The 21,706-nt window shown below is 38.7% G+C and overlaps 1 protein-coding gene across 2 annotated transcripts in view; it reads right to left on the reverse strand.

Annotated features, from left to right (window-relative positions):
* Positions 1 to 21,706, reverse strand: part of Hs3st-A (Heparan sulfate 3-O sulfotransferase-A) — a 294,272-nt gene that overhangs the window by 195,273 nt on the left and 77,293 nt on the right. For both annotated transcript variants that reach the window (XM_073956413.1, XM_073956412.1), the window contains exon 3: positions 2,856 to 2,887. The gene's annotated coding sequence lies outside the window, so the exon portion shown is untranslated. The remainder of the gene's footprint in view (positions 1 to 2,855; positions 2,888 to 21,706) is intronic.

The raw sequence follows: 21,706 nt of genomic DNA on the forward strand, positions 1-21,706 counted from the left end.
AAGCCTGACTGAGGAAGTAGAAAATCCCATCTTTAAAATTATGCAAAGTAGGTTGGCGTAGGTGTTAATATTTTAATATTTTATTAAAACAACTTTAATTTATTAGTGGGAAAAAATTGGCGATGTTTACCAAGGGGTAAGGCAGGGAATATTATAGTTTCAGATCTCGCCACAGATCTTCATCAGTTCCCTTATTTCTTGTTTTTCAACAAGAAACTTTTTATACCCAAGTGTCAATTGCTAGCTCAAATAGATACGTGCGCAAAGAAACACTCTGATCGAGAATTTCTTTGGCACTACCTAAACTCTAGCAACTTCACTTGCAAACAAATCCAAATTTTTCCCACTGCTATGCGTTCGTCGATTCTCGATTTTCCCACTAATAAATTAAAGTTGTTTTAATAAAATATTAAAACAACGACTATGGGATTAAGCCTGACTATTTTGAAAAACAAAATAGAAGTCGTCATCCCAAACAAAAAACGCCAACCCTCCTAATTGTGAGACCGGGCACCGTCAAAATGTTGTTTATTGCTGTAGTATGCAATACCAACAAACTAGTTATGTGCTTTTTCGTCGAGAATCGACGAACGCATAGCAGTGGGAAAAATTTGGATTTGTTTGCAAGTGAAGTTGCTAGAGTTTAGGTAGTGCCAAAGAAATTCTCGATCAGAGTGTTTCTTTGCGCACGTATCTATTTGAGCTAGCAATTGACACTTGGGTATAAAAAGTTTCTTGTTGAAAAACAAGAAATAAGGGAACTGATGAAGATCTGTGGCGAGATCTGAAACTATAGTATTCCCTGCCTTACCCCTTGGTAAACATCGCCAATTTTTTCCCACTAATAAATTAAAGTTGTTTTAATAAAATATTAAAACAACGACTATGGGATTAAGCCCGACTATTTTGAAAAACAAAATAGAAGTCGTCATCCCAAACAAAAAACGCCAACCCTCCTTATCCTTTTTTCTACTTTTTCTGCAATCACACTACAGGTCGGAATTTTGATCGGATCATCACGAAATTTTCTCACAGAGATAGAAGCATATTGATGTCGGTGATGTCGATAGTAGTCAAATATCAAATTAAAAATTATTAATTATGTTGGTTCAGTTCGCATTAAGTCATTTGGTATAAAAGCCAGATAGGTGAAAACTTTCGTATCTCCCTAAAATAAATGTTTTCGAGTGAAAAGATAATGCACAGAGGTAGTGATGTAGAGTATCACATCGTCGGCCCCGTACCGACTATAACCTTTTCTCACTTGTTTTTTACTAAATCCCGAATCAAAGTAAATCCAGCCATGTGGAAGAGTAACGACAGATATGCATTACAGTGACAATAACGACCATGTAATAACCGGAGTTTTTTTTTTTTTTTTGGAAAATTAATAAAAAAGTTTTGTACTAAAACGTGAATGAGTAAATCAAACAACTAGTCAAATGGCAATGGTAGGTCAAGTATGTGTGTATTCGGCTGCACTTACGACAGTAAGAAAAGTCATTTCCAAAATATATACGATATACAAAAACTTCTTTGCCATACATATTATAGACATCATGAAGGTGTGGAAATCAGCAGTGAGAGTGAAGGTCACACATTGCGAACATGCACAGAACGCGCACACACTCACCAGCATTTTGCTTGCCTTACAAATTTCATATTATTTTGTTTTTGGTAACTTTTCGAATTCACATCAAGGAGAGAGATAAACACACTATTCCGTTTTGTAAAATATCAAGGATATTTCATTTTGTTTGTGTTTAAGTTCAAATGAGCACAGCACACACATACACAATGAATGCCCCCACCCACCTGCTCTTAGACATGTTTAACTCACACATTTATGTGACCGACTAGTTGTAGTTTTCTTTCATCTTCCACCTTCAACTTCTTTATTCGTACGTATGTATTTATTCTATAACGTCTCATTGACTTTGTTTTTGTCTGGCACTTTTGTTGTATTCATACTTAGATACAGACATACGACCATACATATGTATGTCTGAGTCCAAATGCCATGGCGTGTGACTGGGTGTGGGCATAGTTTGGTCAAAACTTTAGCTTTTATATAATTCGTTGAGTTGTTTTGTGTGTTCCTCTATAGATGCCCACGTAGTTGTTGTAGATTCGCTACTTTGTTCATTTTGCTTATTGTTGTTGGCGGATTTTGTGCTATGCCTTTTCAATGACTATTAACATTTTCTCTTCTTTGCTTTCAATGCTTCCGTTTCCTTTTCAAATAAAAAAAAAAATTGTTTAAAGGTAAGCGGAACTGAGTCAAAAGAGGAGCAAAGTCTAGAGAAGTATACCTTTAGGGTAGGATGTGTATTGTTTGTTGTTGCTGGTATGGTTAGATGGGAGGGTGTGATAAAGGTCATGGCTGAGCATAGAATAACTTTACAGTTTGAAAAATAAAATACGATTTCTAAGAATAAATACTATAATTCGTATTAAAACTCTTTGCGTAGATAATGTGAACCTAATGCCAGTAAAGGGTTTATATTTTTGTATTACAAATATAAATTAACATTTCACAATTAATAGACGAAAATTTGATAAAAGCGTTATTTTCCAACTTTCTCAGAAAAACTACTTATTACAAAACTCTTTACTAACCAATTATTTAACTAATGGGTTAGTTTATAGTGTGTATTTTTGCTGTGTTTACATAGGTTTGATCCCAAAAACGAAGTTGTATCATGGAAACAAGTTATTTTAAATTACAATCCATAAATGGCGATCTCATGACTTTCTATGGACTGTCTAAAAATCAATGGATGTACTCCTTTTTCTGGAACCAGAGTTCAAGGCATTTGATATAGATTCATAAAAAAAAAATAATATAAACTTACCCGTCAAATTAGTTACAAATCCCAGATATTTTCTGCAAAACAAAAGAAAAGCATTTTAAAATAAGAATTTATTAAGAACAAGTAAACAAGTGTTGGTCGGCTTTGTTGGCCTGTGTGAATTTAAACCATTCATCTACTGACAATATCGATCCAGATTTTGTGGCCCTTTTTGGAGGTATGAACTTGCCGACAAACAAGTAAAAGGGGGGGTTTTCAGAATGTTGGGCGATGAACCGACAAAAGTATGGATAGAATTTAAGCTCAAAAATTTGCGGAGATATCGATAGATAGGGCTTTTTATCACTAACGTACTAAAACATAATATCGCTGTAAATAGGGCCAATAGGAAAACCTTCGGTAAAAATGTCCAAAGGATACTCGAACCACACAAAAATGTTGAATATTTCTGTTGGTTGGACCACAAGGATTGGACAGATAGGGCCCAAATTTGAACATAAACTAAGTTTCGACAATATTTAGAGATCCATGTTTGCCCCAAATTGGTTGCTACGTCTATGAGAAATCGGGCGTACCACTTTCGCAAATATTTTCGAACTTTTGTGAGGAAGGTACGGGAAGGAGTGGACCTATAAGCACCACCTTCGAATTTCATCTAATATTCAAATATTACAATATCCAAAGTGTGGGCGAACGCAGTATTCTGTTCGAGCTCTCCAGTTCTACATATGGTGCAATAGGGGTTTTTTACAACTTTCGCGCTGTTTTCTCAAGATGTATGGACTTGCCCCTGAAAAAATTTTTACTGCCGTTATTGAGGCGGCGAATGCAAGATGCTTCAACAAAAATCAGAGTGATCCGAGAGCAGGTCTTAAAGTGAACTTAGCCGAAACTTTGTGTGGGAGTTACCCGAAGGAATGCACAAATATAGTCCATATTCGAACCTGATCTATATTTGGTAGAAATATTAGGATGGGTAAAGTATGGACCAAATCGATCACTCCCATCAAGAGGTATCGTGCGCACAATTTTTCCGTACATTTTTGAACTTTTGGGGGGAAGGTACCTGCAGGAGTGGGCTGATGTGGTATATCTTCGAACTTAAACTAAGTTTGCACAAAATATTGCGAAGGCCACATTTTGGACCGAATCGAGAGTTATCTTGCGCTCCAACTACTACGCACGGTGTCATAGGGGTTTTTTTTGTAACTTTCAGGCTATTTTCTCAGGAAGTATGGACTTTCCCCCCATGAAACTTATACCGTCGTATGGGGGACAGTTAATACAAGTTGCTACAACAAAAATCAAAGCGATTCGAGAGCAGCCCCTGGATTCATGTTCTATGAAAATTTAAAACGAAAACTATTTTCAATAAGTGACGACGGTAGTGATGCTACTCTAGTTTTAAGTAAATATGTTTGATTGTTTTTACGTGATTATTGCCAATTATTGATCGATTTCCTGATGAAGCAATTCATGAAAATTGCGAAATATTGAATAAAATAAAACAAAAATGAATACATGAAATTGACCTCGAGCTTGATTAAATAAATAATTTCTAAAATAAGTATAAAGGTCGAATAAAACCAAAAAAATCATGAAAACTATTTTCTTTATAATTTTTTTCTTTTGACAGGTTTCTCCTTTATAAAAGTTTTCATTTCATATTTTCATAGAAACAGAACTTTTCCGAAATTTCGATGAGGCACAAGTCTTCGTATAGAGGACAACAAGATCTTCGTATAGAAGACCACAAGGTCTTCGCATAGAAGAACACAAGATCTTCGTATAGAAGACCACAATGTCTTCGTATAGAAGACCAAAAGGTGTTCGTATAGAAGACCAAAAGGTGTTCGTATAGAAGACCAAAAGGTGTTCGTATAGAAGACCAAAAAGTGTTCGTATAGAAGACCACAAGGTCTTCGTATAGAAGACCACAAGGTCTTCGTATAGAAGACCACAATGTCTTCGTATAGAAGACCACAAGGTCTTCGTATTGAAGACCACAAGGTCTTTTTATAGAAGACCACAAGGTCTTCGTATAGAAGACTATAAGGTCTTCGTATTGAAGACCACAAGGTCTTTTTATAGAAGACCACAAGGTCTTCGTATAGAAGACTATAAGGTCTTCGTATAGAAGACCATAAGGTCTTCGTATAGAAGACCATAAGGTCTTCGTATAGAAGACCATAAGGTCTTCGTATAGAAGACCACAAGGTCTTCATATAGAAGACCACAAGATCTTCGTATAGAAGACCAGAAAGTCTTCGTATAGAAGACCACAAGGTCTTCGTATAGAAGACCACAAGGTCTTCATATAGAAGACCACAAGATCTTCGTATAGAAGACCAGAAAGTCTTCGTATAGAAGACCACAAGGTCTTCGTATAGAAGACCAGAAAGTCTTCGTATAGAAGACCACAAGGTCTTCGTATAGAAGACCACAAGGTCTTCGTATAGAAGACCACAAGGTCTTCGTATAGAAGACCACAAGGTCTTCGTATAGAAGACCACAAGGTCTTCGTGTAGAAGACCACAAGGTCTTCGTGTAGAAGACCACAAGGTCTTCGTATAGAACACCACAAGGTCTACGTATAGAAGACCACAAGTTCTTCGTATAGAAGACCACAAGGTCTTCCTATAGAAGACCACAAGGTCTTCATATAGAAGACCACAAGGTATTCATATAGAAGACCACACGGTCTTCGTATAGAAGACAACACGGTCTTCGTATAGAAGACCACAAGGTCTTCGTATAGAATACCACAAGGTCTTCATATAGAAGACCACAAGGTCTTCATATAGAAGGTCACACGGTCTTCGTATGGAAGACCATAAGGTCTTCCTAAAGAAGACCACAAGGTTTTCCTAATGAAGACCACCAGGTCATCGTATAGAAGCCAGCAAGGTCTTCGTATAGAAGACCACACGGTCTTCGTATAGAAGACCACAAGTTCTTCGTATAGAAGTCCACAAGGTCTTCCTATAGAAGACCACAAGGTCTTCCTATAGAATACCACAAGGTCTTCATATAGAAGACCACACGGTCTTCGTATAGAAGACCACACGGTCTTCGTATAGAAGACCACACGGTCTTCGTATAGAAGACCACAAGGTCTTCGTATAGAAGACCACAAGGGGTTCATATAGAAGGTCACACGGTCTTCGTATGGAAGACCACAAGGTCTTCCTAAAGAAGACCACAAGGTATTCCTAATGAAGACCACAAGGTCTTCGTATAGAAGACCACAAGGTCTTCATAGAGAAGACCACAAGGTCTTCGTATAGAAGCCAACAAGGTTTTTGTATAGAAGACCACAAGGTCTTCGTATGGAACACCACAAGGTCTTCCTATAGAAGACCACAAGGTCTTCGTATAGAACACCACAAGGTCTTCCTATAGAAGACCACAAGATCTTCATATAGAAGACTACACGGTCTTCGTATAGAACACCACAAGGTCTACGTATAGAAGACCACAAGTTCTTCGTATAGAAGACCACAACGTCTTCCTATAGAAGACCACAAGGTCTTCCTATAGAAGACCACAAGGTCTTCATATAGAAGACCACACGGTCTTCATATAGAAGACCACAAGGTCTTCCTAAAGAAGACCACAAGGTCTTCCTAAAGAAGACCACAAGGTTTTTCTAATGAAGACCACCAGGTCTTCGTATAGAAGACCACAAGTTCTTCGTATAGACGACCACAACGTCTTCCTATAGAAGACCACAAGGTCTTCCTATAGAAGACCACAAGGTTTTCATATAGAAGACCACACGGTCTTCGTATAGAAGACCACAAGGTCTTCCTATAGAAGACCATAAGGTCTTCCTATAGAAGACCACAAGGTCTTCATATAGAAGACCACACGGTCTTCGTATAGAAGACCACAAGGTCTTCCTAAAGAAGACCACAAGGTCTTCCTAAAGAAGACCACAAGGTTTTCCTAATGAAGACCACCAGGTCTTCGTATAGAAGACCACAAGGTCTTCATATAGAAGACCACAAGGTCTTCATATAGAAGACCACACGGTCTTCGTATAGAAGACCACAAGGTCTTCGTATAGAAGACCACAAGGTCTTCATATAGAAGGTCACACGGTCTTCGTATGGAAGACCACAAGGTCTTCCTAAAGAAGACCACAAGGTCTTCCTAAAGAAGACCACAAGGTCTTCCTAAAGAAGACCACAAGGTTTTCCTAATGAAGACCACCAGGTCTTCGTATAGAAGACCACAAGGTCTTCATATAGAAGACCACAAGGTCTTCCTATAGGAGACCACAAGGTCTTCATATAGAAGACCACACGGTCTTCGTATAGAAGACCACAAGGTCTTCGTATAGAAGACCACAAGGTCTTCATATAGAAGGTCACACGGTCTTCGTATGGAAGACCACAAGGTCTTCCTAAAGAAGACCACAAGGTTTTCCTAATGAAGACCACCAGGTCTTCGTATAGAAGACCACCAGGTCTTCGTATAGAAGACCACCAGGTCTTCGTATAGAAGACCACCAGGTCTTCGTATAGAAGACCACAAGGTCTTCGTATAGAAGACGACGACAAGGTCTTCGTATAGAAGACCACAAGGTCTTCGTAGAGAGGACCACAAGGTCTTCGTACAGAAGACCACAAGGTCTTCGTACAGAAGAACACAAGGTCTTCGTATAGAAGACCACAAGGTCTTCGTTTAGAAGATGGCCTCAAGGTCATCGTATAGAAGAAGGCCACAAAGTCTTCGTATAGAAGACAAGAAGGTCTTCGTTTAGAAGACGGCCACAAGGTCTTCGTATAGAATACGACCACAAGGCCTTTGTATAGAAGATGACGACAAGGTCTTTGTATAGAAGACGACCTCAAGGTCTTCGTATAGAAGACGACCAAAAGGTATTCATATAGAAGACGCCCATAAGGTCTTCGTATAGAAGATGACCACAAATTCTTCGTACAGAAGACGACCATAAGGTCTTCGTATAGAAGACGACCATAAGGTCTTCGTATAGAAGACGACCATAAGGTCTTCGTGTAGAACACGACCACAAGGTCTTTGTATAGAAGACCACAAGTTCTTCGTATAGAAGACCACAAGGTTTTCGTATAGAAAGCCACAAGGTCTTCGTATAGAAGACCACAAGGTCTCCGTTTAGAAGACCACAAGGTCTTCTTATAGAAGACGACCACAAGGTCTTCGTATAGCAGACCACAAAGTCTTCGTTTAGAAGACCACAAGGTCTTCGTATAGAAAACCACAAGGTATTCGTATAGAAGACTATATGGTCTTCGTATAGAAGACCACAAGGTTTTCGTATAGAAGACCATATGGTCTTCGTATTATGAACACAAGGTCTTCGTATAGAAGACGACCACAAGGTCTTCGTATAGAAGATCACAAGGTCTTCGTATAGAAGACCACAATATAAACAGAAGCTTGCAAGCTACCCTTATAAAAACATAGCACAGTTATAGAGGTTTACAATAGGGAACACCACAAGACCAGACCTTGTCGTCTTCTATAATGGAACACAAGATCTTCCTATGGTCTTCTTTAAGAGAATACCACATAGGTCTTCTCACAGTAGGTCTCATGTTTCCTGGTAAAAGACCAAATAGCCCAAAAGGACTTCGTTTAGAAGATCACAATGTCTTCTTATAGAAGACAACAATTTCTTTTTATGGAAGACCATTCATTATTCATCATGATGAATATTTCATTGTCACATCAAACTTAAATTCCTAGGAAACAAAATACATTAAAATTCCAAATTCAATGAAACTTCTAGCTTCATTAATTACTTTACCATTGATCTTCATTTCATGCAAATATTCGATGAAAATTAGTGCGATAGACAAACGAGAAACAAGTTCGTTTTTTTAATTTAGTTATTCATCGTGTAATTGAAACTTTAATTTCCGTTGCAATTGTACACTTCAATAAAGTCACATTCACACACATTATCACGCTACAGTCTCTCTCAGACTTCCTCGAGTAACGACGACGTAGTAGAGACAACATTTCCATTTCAAGTTAATTAAGGTAAAATACATTTGTCTTTGTGTGAATGGAGATGGAGATGTGGATGGGGATAATGTGGAGGTTCCTTATTGGTGATGAAGATGATGGTGAACATACTGAACCGATAAAATTCATTACAGATGACTCGATTATGTTTGTTTTTGTTTCCAATTTCGTTAGCATAATGAAAGTTGATACCATTGAGAGACGACAACGACGACGTCTTTAGTATGCAAGAGCAACAGCAAGGGAAAAACGGAAATTGTTATTGTCACACAGCAGATAAATGATATTATTTTCTGGAATTTTATAAGCGTACATTACGAAGTTTGCTAACTCAATTAGTTTAGTAATTACAACGAGAGGATATTGGTAGCGATATATGGCAATTTGGAAATAAACTTATAAAAATAATGTATGTTTATTATGGTGGTCATTTTGGAAATAATTTAGATTTTTGTATTACAAATGTTTGTCATTTACAGCCACAATGCTCATTTTCCTTTTGCATTTACTTTTCCATTTCAAGGAGCCAATAATTTTGTGTAAAAAATTATAGTATTACGGGATTGTTGTTATTAACCTCTATTCAAAATTCATTGTGAACCTTCACTGTTCCATAATTTTTCCATTTGTTTCTCACCCACTCAAAAACATGCCAGAACTCAATTAGCATGAGTATATATTACCCAAAATTGTTTTGTAGTTAATCATAAATATTTGACCTCACCACCAGTCATTTGCCATTTATCCTTGAAATTGTTAATGAAACTATGATGGAGTGCGAATGATATTTATTTCCATTATTTTTTTGATGGGAGTCGTGGCTTTAATAATGAATTTCCTTTTTTTAGTTTGTTTCCTGTCTCAATGCCAACAAATATTTGTAAAAGTAATTTCGCGTGAGGACGTTTGTTTGTTGTTGTTGTCGTTAAAAGGACAATGTTAGTGGAAACCAATTATTTTACAATTAACTTTGATATACATTTAATGGTTGCCAAATATAATTTATTGTTTGATTGATACTTCTGGAAACTTAAGTAATTTGGAGAGATTTCAAAGAGGTCATTATCTTCAAGTACAAAGAAACTGAAAGAAATGTTTTTGATATGAATTTCGAAAAATAAATTTCGTGTCACTAAGCAAAAAGTAAAATTGATCAGCTCTGATGTGTGAGAAGTCTCCCCTTGTTACCTCTGGTATGATAGAAGAACTTCAGGGTCACGTAGATGCATAAGCTACGAATGAAAATTACAATTTATATAATTCTAATCAAGACAAAGGGCTATGTGTAAAATTATATAAGATCAATATCTTTTCACCTTTTTTCGCGCAAGGCATAAACAAATATCCCCCACTAAATCTACGGTCACTCGTTACACCACATGGACTGCGAAGATGAGCACAGTGTTGCAGTTTAAGGATTTTCTTAGGGTCATAGATGGATGGTATTACACACAGTTTTGATCGTATGGTTTTATACCTTGTGACTTCTTCCTTTGGGCCTACGTGAAAGATAAGGTTTGCATAAACAAACCAGTATCGATTCAAGACATCAAAGATGGCATTCGTAAGTCTATCGACAACATAGGGCTGTCACTTTGCGATTAGGTTATGTAAAATTTCATGAAAAGGATATAATCGTGGCAGATATTTTTTTATTACTATCGGCATACCTTCCTCTTATTATGAAATAAACATCCGATCATGGAACAATTAGTTTCCATTCGTGTATTAAAGTACAAAGCATGGTAGAATAATGTATAAGGTAAGCCACAGCTAATAGCTGATTAAATTTTTATACCCTACACCACTATGTGGGGAGGGTATTATAAGTTGGTTTTGGCCAAAAAGTTTGTAACGCATCGAAATAATGGTCGTAGACCCATACTTATATATACCAAAATAAATGTCTCGACGAGCTGAGTCGATCTGGCTATGTGTGTCCGTCCGTCAGTCCGTCCGTCCGTCTGTCCGTCTGTCCATCTAAACCTTGTAATCACGCTACAGGTCGCAATTTTGATCGGATCGTCACAAAATTTTGGATGTTGATGGGGGTCCCGGAGGGGAAGAAGCCTATTGATTTTGGTGATGGTCGGATAATATTTAGGGGTCGGAATGGGCAAAAAAACTTATGTGGATAAAAAGACTTTTTTCCAAAGCGAATATTTCAGCTTCTATACGGGGTATACCAAAAGCAAAACCTGACAATAAAAGTAGAAAATATCACCTTTCTAATGATGTAAAGTAGGTTCTCGTAGGTGATCAAACAACGGAGATATCACAATAGTCGCAAATAAAACCCAAATTTTCATTTTTGCGATTTTAATTATAATGACGAATATCACAGCTTTGGTTGGGGACTTTCCAAAAGCAAAACCTGGCTGTGAAAGTAGAAGATCCCATCTTTACAATGGTGTAAACTAGGTCGGCGTAGGTGACCAAATAACGGAGATATCGCAATAGTCGGTAATACATCCCATTTTTCCACTTTTTTGGAAATCACGCTACAGGTCTCAATTTTGATCGGATCGTCACGAAATTTTGAGGGTTAATGGGGGTCACACAGATGAAGAAGCTTACTGAGTTTGGTGATGGTCGGATAATATTTAGGGGTCGTAATGGGCAAAAAAACTTATTTGGACAAAAAGACAACGTTTTTTCCTAAGCGAATATCTCAGCTTCAATATGGGGTATACCAAAAGCAGAACCTAGCCATGAAAGTAGAAAATATCACCTTTCTAATGATGTAAAGTGGGTTCTCGTAGGTGATCAAACAACGAATATATCGCAATAGCCGCTAATAGAACCCAACTTTTTTATTTTTGCGATTTTAATAATAATGACGAATATCATAGCTTCGGTTGGGGATCTTCCATAAACAAAGTCTGACTATGATTATCCAGGGTTCGGAATGTGACAAAAAAAACTTATTTGGAGAAAATGCCAACGTTTTATTTCAAAATGAATATCTCTCTTCTGTAAGAAGTATATCGAAAGCAAAACCTGGCAAGGAAAGTAGAAAATATCACCTTTACAACGATGTGAAGTAGGTTGTCATAGGTGGTCAAACAACAAAGATATCGCAATAGTCGGTAATGCATCCCTTTTTTCATTTTTGTGCAATCACACTACGAAATTTTGATCGGATCCTCACGAAATTTTGGGGGTTGAAGGGGGTCTAACAGGGAAAGAAGCCTATTGATGGTTGGCATACATCTGGGCATACATTTGGGTTGTACTGTCGATGCACTTAAATGCGTTCCAAAAAAAATTGACCTGTGTTAATGAAGACATTCAGAGCAAAGGCGCTAAGCTATCCCAATTTTAATGTTTTGAATTTTATTAGTCAAAAGGTTATGAACAGGGGTAGTGGTGTAGGGTATCACATAGTCGGCCCCGTCCCGACTATAGCCTTGGCTCACTTGTTTTCTTGTTATGGCCTATTCTGTCAAAAGCAGGGTTGACATCTTTTACTGTTGTTAACATTATGCAATTATAAAGGTAGATGCATTGGTGAATTGTTACAAACACTATATCTTACTTACTTACTTAGCTGGCCCATTGCAGAACATTTGTTCCATAGACCGAACTAAGAATAGATCTCCAATTCTCTCTGTTTAGTGCTTCGCTTTTTGGAATACCGCGAATTGTCATCTCTTCATCCACTTGTTTGCGCCATCTATTATTTGGCCTGCCAATTCTGCGTGCACCGCCATGTGGCTCGAATTTATACGCCTTTTTAGCGGGTTCATCATCGCTCATTCTTATTATATGGCCTAGCCAACGTTTAACTATATTGATATCGTTGTATAGCTGATACAGCTCGTGGTTCATACGACGTCGATATTCACCGTCAACGCAGATCGGTCCGTAGATCTTTCGAAGAGTTTTTCTCTCAAACGCGCCAAGCACTGCCTTATCTGCTTGCGCAAGTACCCAGGCATCGGAACCAGGGCACGGGTAGTATCAGTGTTTTGTAAAGCGTTATTTTTGTTTGACGAAATGTGGCTTTGTTTTTAAATTGCTTATTTAGACCATAGTGGCATCTGTTGGCCAATACAATTCTTCTTTTTATTTCACAACTGTTGTTGTTGGTTGTGTTTATGGCAGTGCCGAGGTAGGTATAGGTACCAACTTCCACAGTTGGTCCGAGCTCTATGGACGCTTTGCGCGTCGACACCATCAACTTGGTCTTCTCACCGTTTACCGCCAGACCCACTTTAGCAGATTCTACTTCGACCTTCATAAAGGTATCAGTTACTTCTTTTACTGATCGTCCCATGATGTCATCAGCATAAGCAAGTAACATGTGGCAGTTAATGTCATTCTACAAAGCCAGAGGTGCTTTGCAGGGATACCAAATTCAGATATGGCTTGGAATACCCTTGAACGTAGGGGGCTGTCGAAGGCTCTTTTGTAATCAACAAAAAGGAGGTAGGTATCGATCTGCATCTCTTGGGTCTTCTCCAGGATTTGCCGCAGGGTAAATATCTGGTCAATGGATGACTTGCTAGGTCTAAAGCCGCATTGATATGGTCCAATTATTTCGTTGACAATGGGCTTTAGTCGATCGCACAATATCCCTGACACTATCTTGTAGGCGATAGGATGACTTATGCCCCTAAAGTTGGAGCATAAAGTCTTATCTCCTTTCTTATGGACGGAACATAGGATGCTCAGGTTCCAATCGTCGGGTACGCGTTATTCCTGCCAGATGGAGTTAACTAGCTGATGCATACACCTTATCAGAGTGTCGCCTCCGGTTTTAAACAGCTCGGCTGGTAGGCCATCAGCTCCTGCTGCCTTATTAGCTTTATTGCTGACTTTACCTCTTCTTGGCCGGGTGGTATACACTCAATACCATCTTCTGGGATTGGATCTGTGGTATCTTCGTCGACTTCGTTACTATTGGATACCAACAGTTTGGAGAAATGTTATTTCCATATCCTGAGCACACTATCAGTATCAGTTACCAAATTACCTTGCTGGTCTCTACAGGAGGATGTGCCTGTACCAAAGCCATCTGTTTGATGTTTCACTCTTTGGTAGAATTTTCGGACTTCATTCTGACTCCTGTACATCTCGATTTTTTCACACTCCCGCTTTTCCATTTCTCTATTTTTCTTGCGCAAAAGACGTTTCTCTTCTCTCATTTTCTCCTGATAACTCTCTCGTGCGCTACGCGTTGCTAGTGATTGTAGATTAGCCCATTTTTCTCTTCGGTAGCAGCACGACACTCCTGGTCATACAATGGATTCCTTGGTGGAGGTCTCTGGTATCCAAGTATGGATTTTGAGGCTGTTTGCATGGAGTAGGCAATATTTTGCCATTGTGCTGATATGTTATCGGGACGAGAAGTGCTTTCATTAAGCAATTGGGCAAATTGAGTGGAATATGCTGTGGCTATCTGTTGTGTTTGCAGCTTACCGATGTCCAACTTCCGCGTTGTAACTGTTCGTGCTTTATTTGCAACGTTTAGACGGGTACGTACTTTTGCTGCAACAAGGTAGTAGTCCGAATATATGTTTGCTCCTCGGAACGATCGTACATCCAACACACTCGATGAATGTCTTTCATCTATCACAACGTGATCAATTTGATTACATGTTCTTTGATCTGAAGACAGCCAGGTGCACTTATAAATATCGATACGCTTAAATCTGGTACTGCTAACTACCATGTTTTTTGCAGCTGCAAAGTCTATTAGCCTCATACCATTGTCAGATGTTTCACGGTGGAGACTGAATTTCCCGACTGTTGGGCCAAAGATATTCTCCTTTCCAATTTTGGCATAAAAAAGGCCTAGAATAATTTTAATGTCTTGGGCAGGGCAACGGTCATAAGTTTCTTCTAAGCGCTCGTAAAATATATCTTTGGTATGTTCGTCCTTGTCTTCAGTGGGAGCATGGGCGCAAATAAAGCTGATGTTGAAGAATTTTGCTTTTAATTGATTTGCATCGAGCCTTCCATTCACTGGGGTGAAGCTGGAGACCAGATGTTTTAACCTCCGACCAACTACAAATCCGCAACCATACTCATGCTTTGTGTCATGGCAGCTATAATACAATGCGTGACATTTAGGTGTTGTTGTGATGCATTTTCCAATCCATCGTATTCCCTGTATGGCAGTAATGTCGGCCCCGTACTTTTCAAGTACATCTGTCAATGCGTAAACTGCACCTTCTCTATATAGAGTGCGAACATTCCAAGTGCAGATTCGCAGATCATGGTCCTTAAAACGTTTTCGGGGTACGTCAACTTTAGAGGGATTTGTTTTTCTTTTCTTTCGTTTTTTCATAGTGGGCTGCTTTTTCAAGGGGAGGGTTACTAACCCGACGCCCAAACCCAAGTTTTTAACGTTCTTATGTATGAACGCGCGGTACATGTTAGCTCACTACCTTTAACTGGTGTTAAAGGCAGCTCCCCAAGTGACAGCAAGGGGAGGTCAGTGTCCACTTGAGATGAAAGGGGGACCAAGACAAATCCTGGGCTTTGCCATGTTAAAGCCAGTCAGGACCGTTCCTTGGTATCTTCCATCCCCTACGTCACTCTTAACGTGAACTTATCCGAAGTTTTGTGTGAGAGGTATCCTAAGGATTGGACAAATATAGTCTATATTCGAACCTGATCTATATCTGGTACGTATTTTAGGAGGGGTAAAGTATGAACCAAAACGGTCAACCCCATCAAGAGTTATCGTGCGCACAATTTTTGCGAATATTTTGGAACTTTTGTGGGGGAGGTACCTGAAGCAGTGGACCGATATGGCTTATCTTCAAATTTTAACTTAGTTTGAACCAAATATTACGAAGGAAACATTTTGGAGCGGATCGACAGATACGTTCGAGAGTTATCTTGCGCTCCAGCCAGACAGACAGACGGACGGACATGGCCAAATCAAATCCAAATTGTTTGAAACGGATTTCGTACAAACATACTTGGGGTCTAAAACCATTATTTCAATAAGACACATTTTGCCCGTATGAAAGTGTATATACCGTCGTTAGCATAAATGCTGAGGGTATTAAAACGATTCTGAACCACTGCACGATGGGGCCGATGGCAGGTTTTTGAGGCAAAAAGTCATTTTTTCAAGTCGGCGATTGAAATCAAATAATAACGGAATTATATTCTTAACATTTCAAACCTCCAAAACCAAAAAATTACAATCTGGCAACGACCCACGGCGATATGCCAAGCTGTCAAAGATGTCATAATTATGATTCCGTTTATTTCTGACATTCAGTCGTAAGGCCGCCATCAGACCATCTGCTTTTTCACATGTATGAATCAGCTGTTCTGTATATTAGTATACCCAAAGTGACAACATACATATGAAAAAGCAGATGGTCTGATGGCCGCCTAATTAAACAATTTAAGTATTTTGGCGCCAAAACCTGATCTGTTGACATTATCTATTTTTTTAAAAAATGGAAAATACGGGTAATGGTATGTAAATTAAGATTATTATTAAAAGTGTAAATGTAATATTAGATGTGGTCAATAATTTGTTGTGTCAGTAAGTGATAGTTTTTGATGTAGTCTGTGGTATCGTCCATGTGTTCTTTGGAGTAGAACTTTCGGCTTCAGGGTGCTTTCTCGTAAAAATATGTATCTGGTGAAAGGTGACAATGTCGGCTAACAGATTTTGAAAAAAAATTTTTGCGTATACTTGCGAATAAAAAAATTATCAACTTCCAGATTTCGTAAAACTTAAAAATTTGGATATTTTTAATTTTTGGTTGGAAAATCAGCGAAAACCTAAACACCTTATAGAATGGATTTCTGCAAAATTTAATCGAGGTGTCAAAGACAACTTCATGACCGAAGTTAGAAAGCAAATTTAAAATATTTGTGCACGCCTTAACCAAAAATGGATAAAAAATTGGAGGTCAAAAAGTCGTGTATTACAATTTGAAAGCTTATGGTTAGCTAGCGACACAGTATTTACGCTAGAACAAGGTAATGATAAAAAGAAGAGAGGGCGCCCTAATGTGGATTATAGTGAAGGAAGAAAACTTGCTTCGGAAGTCTGCTATGAACACGGCAACAATACCAAACCCTTGATTCATGCCGCCTCTGTTTCGGCCAATTTGTCAAAAGAAAAATATTTAAACTATGTTCTCAATGAAGTTTGGTATCAACCAACTAAATTGAGAAAACAATTAACTTCGACAGAGAAATTTTATGAACGATATATCCAAATCTGAACCGATTTCAATATGATGTCTCAATAATGTTTTCTAGACCAAATTCCGTCACACACTTTAAATTTCATCACAATTGGACATATATAGCGTGATTGCTGCACGAAATACCTAAAATCGGGTGAAAATATATATGGGAGCTATATCCAAATCTGAACCGATTTCGATATAATTTGGCATACTTTTTTTCTAGACGTAATTTTGACACACATTTTAAATTTCATCGAAATTGGACAGAATTTGCGTGTTTGTTGCACCAAATACCTAAAATCGGGTGAAAATATATATGGGAGCTATATCCATATCTGAACCGATTTCAATATAATTTAGCAAACATATTTCTAGACCAAATCCTGTCACACGTTTCAATTTTTTTCGAAATTGGACAGAAATTGCTTGTTTGTTGCACGAAATACCTCAAATCGGGCGAAAATATATAAGGGAGCTATATCCAAATCTGAACCGATTTCAAAATAACTTGGCAAACTTATTTCCAGTCCGAATTCCGCCACATATTCCAAATATCATCATAATTGGACAGAATTTTCGTGTTTGGTCCATCAATTACTCGAAATCGGTCGAACATATATATGAGAGCTATATCTATATATGAACCGATATCAACCAAATTTGGCAGATTAGCTTCTAGGCCGATTATAAACATCTGCACGAAATTTTGAAGGTCTAGCTTGCCCCTGTGATTGTTTGCCTCAAAAACATGTCATCGGCCCCATCGTGCACTGTGGGACCGTCTCTCCGTCCCTTAGTGGTTCAGAATCTTTTTTCCTGGTCATGGTTTTATTGATTTAGAATTTTTTGATTGTTTTTAGGTTTACCTTAACGTCCAGAATTTTGCATTATGTTGAAGTTCATGCTAAAACGCACAGCCAAGGCCCATCGTTGCTGTTGTTATCGCCATATTGTTTTTTTTTTAACTTTAGAGGCTCGTTTGTAGCATTATTGTTTCTATTCCTTCCTTCTCTCGACTTAGACTACCTTATCTTTTGGCAATTTAGCCAGAAATTATTGTACTTAAGTAATTTAATGTTTTCCTAATGAATTCATTTAAGTTTAAGACATAATTGCTCATTTAATGAACATATTCTGTACCTACCAACCTAACTTAGCACAAGCAGGCAGTCATTCATTCATGTTTAAGATTTGCCAACTCTTAGACAACAATTAAAATGTTTCATTCAAACCGCAACAATTAACTGATGGTACAGTGTTTAGCTAACTACATTTATACTTACATATGAGAGTTTATATGTTTGTGTTGCTGTCTGTCCGTCTGTCTGTCGGTTGTATGAGAAAATAAATCCGTACCGGTTGTGTAAAGATACCAAATGTGGTGCTCATGAAAATGCCAAAAGTTAAACAACAATAAAGGACCTAGGAAACAACAAAAAACACACACAAAAAATAACAAACAAACAACGATTATTTTTCATCAGCAACCACAAAATGTAATTAAAAATAATAGTCAACAATTTATATTTAACATTCTATGAAGAAAACACATTGTAGAACATCCAGACACACTACAGAAAAATATGTGCATGTATGTGTGTTAAATGTTAAAGTATTGCGTTGCATGCCACCACAGGAGCTAAGGTTTCCAACTGTGTTGGTGTGTTTAAAGAAACCCACACTGGGAATTCTTACAGTCTTCAATGTGGTGATAGATGTTGTCACAAACACAAGATACACCAAACTGGCTGACTTCTGAACCCGATGATGGCAAGGGGCTTTCTTGGGTGGTTCTTCCAGAGTCCATCCGTTGTGTGTAGGTGCCTGCCTGCCTGTTGATATAATGAAATTGCTTAATATCCGTTTTTGCTTAGAACATCAACATCAAGTAGGGCAGGCAAACATTCAAACTGTAGCAAATACATTAATGCATCCTGACAGTGAGTCTTTCAACCGTGGTCGTTTGTGGTAGTTGCGCCAAAGTGCCAGCCACCCAACCGGCCACAACAACTGTTATAATAGTAGTCAAATTGCTATTACAACTGTTAGTGGTTTCGTCCAACGCCAAAGATAAGCCACTCAAGTGATGACAATTTCTTAGTCCGAATGTAAGAAACAATAAAACACAAAACAATTTGTTACGGTGATGGCGTAACTATTAGTCATAGACATTTGCCCCCAGCTACCACCAACAAAGGCAATGTGTTCTTTCTCCCCACCTCCATTCAATGGATGAGTATTGCTTTTATTGACCAATGGTCATTTGTTTTTTGTGGTGTAATCATGAAAGTCTTCGAAATGACGTAAAAATTTAGTTTAGACGGAAATAGGTAAAACAGAAAATGTGACGACAAAGAAAACCCGAGAAAAAGACAACGTTAATGACCTTAATGGGTTTTTATTGCTTTCATCAAATCTAAGCAAGAAAAAAATCAACCAAAATAAAAACATATTCCATCAATTGTTTGAGAAGACTAGTCAGATCACTTGTATTTGGAGTCAACTGGACGGCCACGGTGGTACAATAGTAAGCAAGGCCACCTTACTCCCAGTAGTTCACGGATTGGATTTTCCGGCCAGACAATCACCAGATTATATGATCAACGGTACGCCGCACAATGTTCCCTGGTTAAAACCCCAATATATATACATATGTATATTAGGTCGGGGCGATTTGTGTGGAAGGAAAAAAAAAACTTAATGGGCCCTTCGCGTTTCTGGTTCCTGTCCACTAGACCATATATCTACGGTGAACTTAATTTTCTTGATTTTCACTACTTTTGCTGTTATAAAACAATAAACAAACCGGGTGACGTAGGGGATGGAAGATACCAAGCAACGGTCCTGAACGTTTTTAACATGGCAAAGCCCAGGATTTATCTTTGTCCCTCTTTCATCTCAAGTGGACACTGACCTCCCCGTGGTGTCACCTGGGGAACTGCCTTTAACACCCATTAAAGGTAGTGAGCTAACATGTTCTGCGCGTTCACCCAAAAGAACGTTAAAAACTTGGGTTTGGACGTCGGGCTAGTAACCCTCCCCTAGAAAAAAACAGCCTACTATGAAAAAACGAAAGAAAAGAAAAACAAACCCCTCTAAAGTTGAGGAACCCCGCAAACGTTTTAAGGGCCATGATCTGCGAATCTGCACCTGGAATGCTCGCACTCTTTATAGAGAAGGTGCAGTCTTCGCATTGGCAGACGTACTTGAAAAGTACAAGGCCGATACTACTGCCATACAGGAAATACGATGGATTGGGAAAGGCGTCACAACAACACCTAAAGGTGACGCACTGTATCATAGTTGCCATGACGTAAAGTATGAGTTTGGTTGCGGATTCGTAGGTAGTCGGAGGCTAAAACATCTGGTATCAAGCTTCACCCCAGTGAATGAAAGACTTGCTGCAATTCGAATAAAAGCTAAATTCTTCAACATCAGCCTTATTTGCGCTCATGCTCCCACTGAAGAAAAGGACGAACAGACCAAAGGTATATTTTACGAGCGCTTAGAAGAAACATATGACCGTTGCCCTGCCCATGACATTAAAATCATTCTAGGCGATTTTAATGCCAAAATTGGAAAGGAGAATATCTTTGGCCCAACAGTCGGGAAATTCAGTCTCCACAGTGAAACATCTGACAATGGTATGAGGCTGATAGACTTTGCAGCTGCAAAATGCATGGTAGTTAGCAGTTCCAGATTTAATCATCCCGATATTCATAAGAGCACCTGGCTGTCTCCAGATCAGAAAACGAGAAATCAAATTGATCATGTTGTGATAGATGGAAGACATTCATCGAGCGTGTTGGATGTACGATCGTTCCTTGTTGCAGCAAAGGTACGCACCCGCTTAAACGTAGCAAACAAAGTACGAACAGATACAACACGGTAAGCTGCAATCACAACAGATAGCCACAGCATATTCCACTCAACTAGCCCAATTGCTTAATCAAAGCACTCCTCATCCCGATAACATATCAGCGCAATGGCAAAGCATTGCCCACTCCATGCAAACAGCCGCAAAATCCATACTTGGGTACCAGAGACCTCCACCAAGGATTCCATGGTATGATCAAGAGTGTCGTGCTGCCACCGAAGAGAAAAATGCGGCATATAGGGCTACTTTACAATCCGTAGCAACGCGTAGCGCACGAGAGGGATACAGGGAGAAAAGGAGAGAGGAGAAACGTCTTTTCCGCAGGAAAGAGAGAGAGAGAGATGGAAAAGCGGGAGTGTGAAAAAATCAAGATGTACAGGAACCAGATTGAAGTCCGAAAATTCTACCAAAGAGTCAAGCATCAAACTGATGGCTTTGGTACAGGCACATCCTCCTGTAGAGACCAGCAAGGTAATTTGGTAACTGATACGGATAGTGTACTCAGGATATGGAAAGAAAATTTTTCAAAACTGTTAGTATCCAATAGAAGCGAAGACGACGAAGATACCACAGTCCCAATCCCAGAAGATGGTATTGAATGTATACCGCCCAGCTAAGATGAGGTAAAGACAGCAAAAATAAATCGGCTGAAGAATAATAAGGCAGCAGGAGCCGATGGCTTAACAGCCGTGCTGCTCAAAACCGGAGGCGACACGCTGATAAGGTGTATTCATCAGCTAGTTAGCACCATCTGGCAGGAAGAACGAGTACCCGACGATTGGAACCTGAGTATCCTGTGCCCCGTCCACAAGAAGGGGATAAGA

Source organism: Musca autumnalis, unplaced genomic scaffold (genome assembly GCF_047663935.1).
Source record: "Musca autumnalis isolate F117 unplaced genomic scaffold, ASM4766393v1 scaffold_5, whole genome shotgun sequence".
Lineage (NCBI taxonomy): Eukaryota > Metazoa > Arthropoda > Insecta > Diptera > Muscidae > Musca > Musca autumnalis.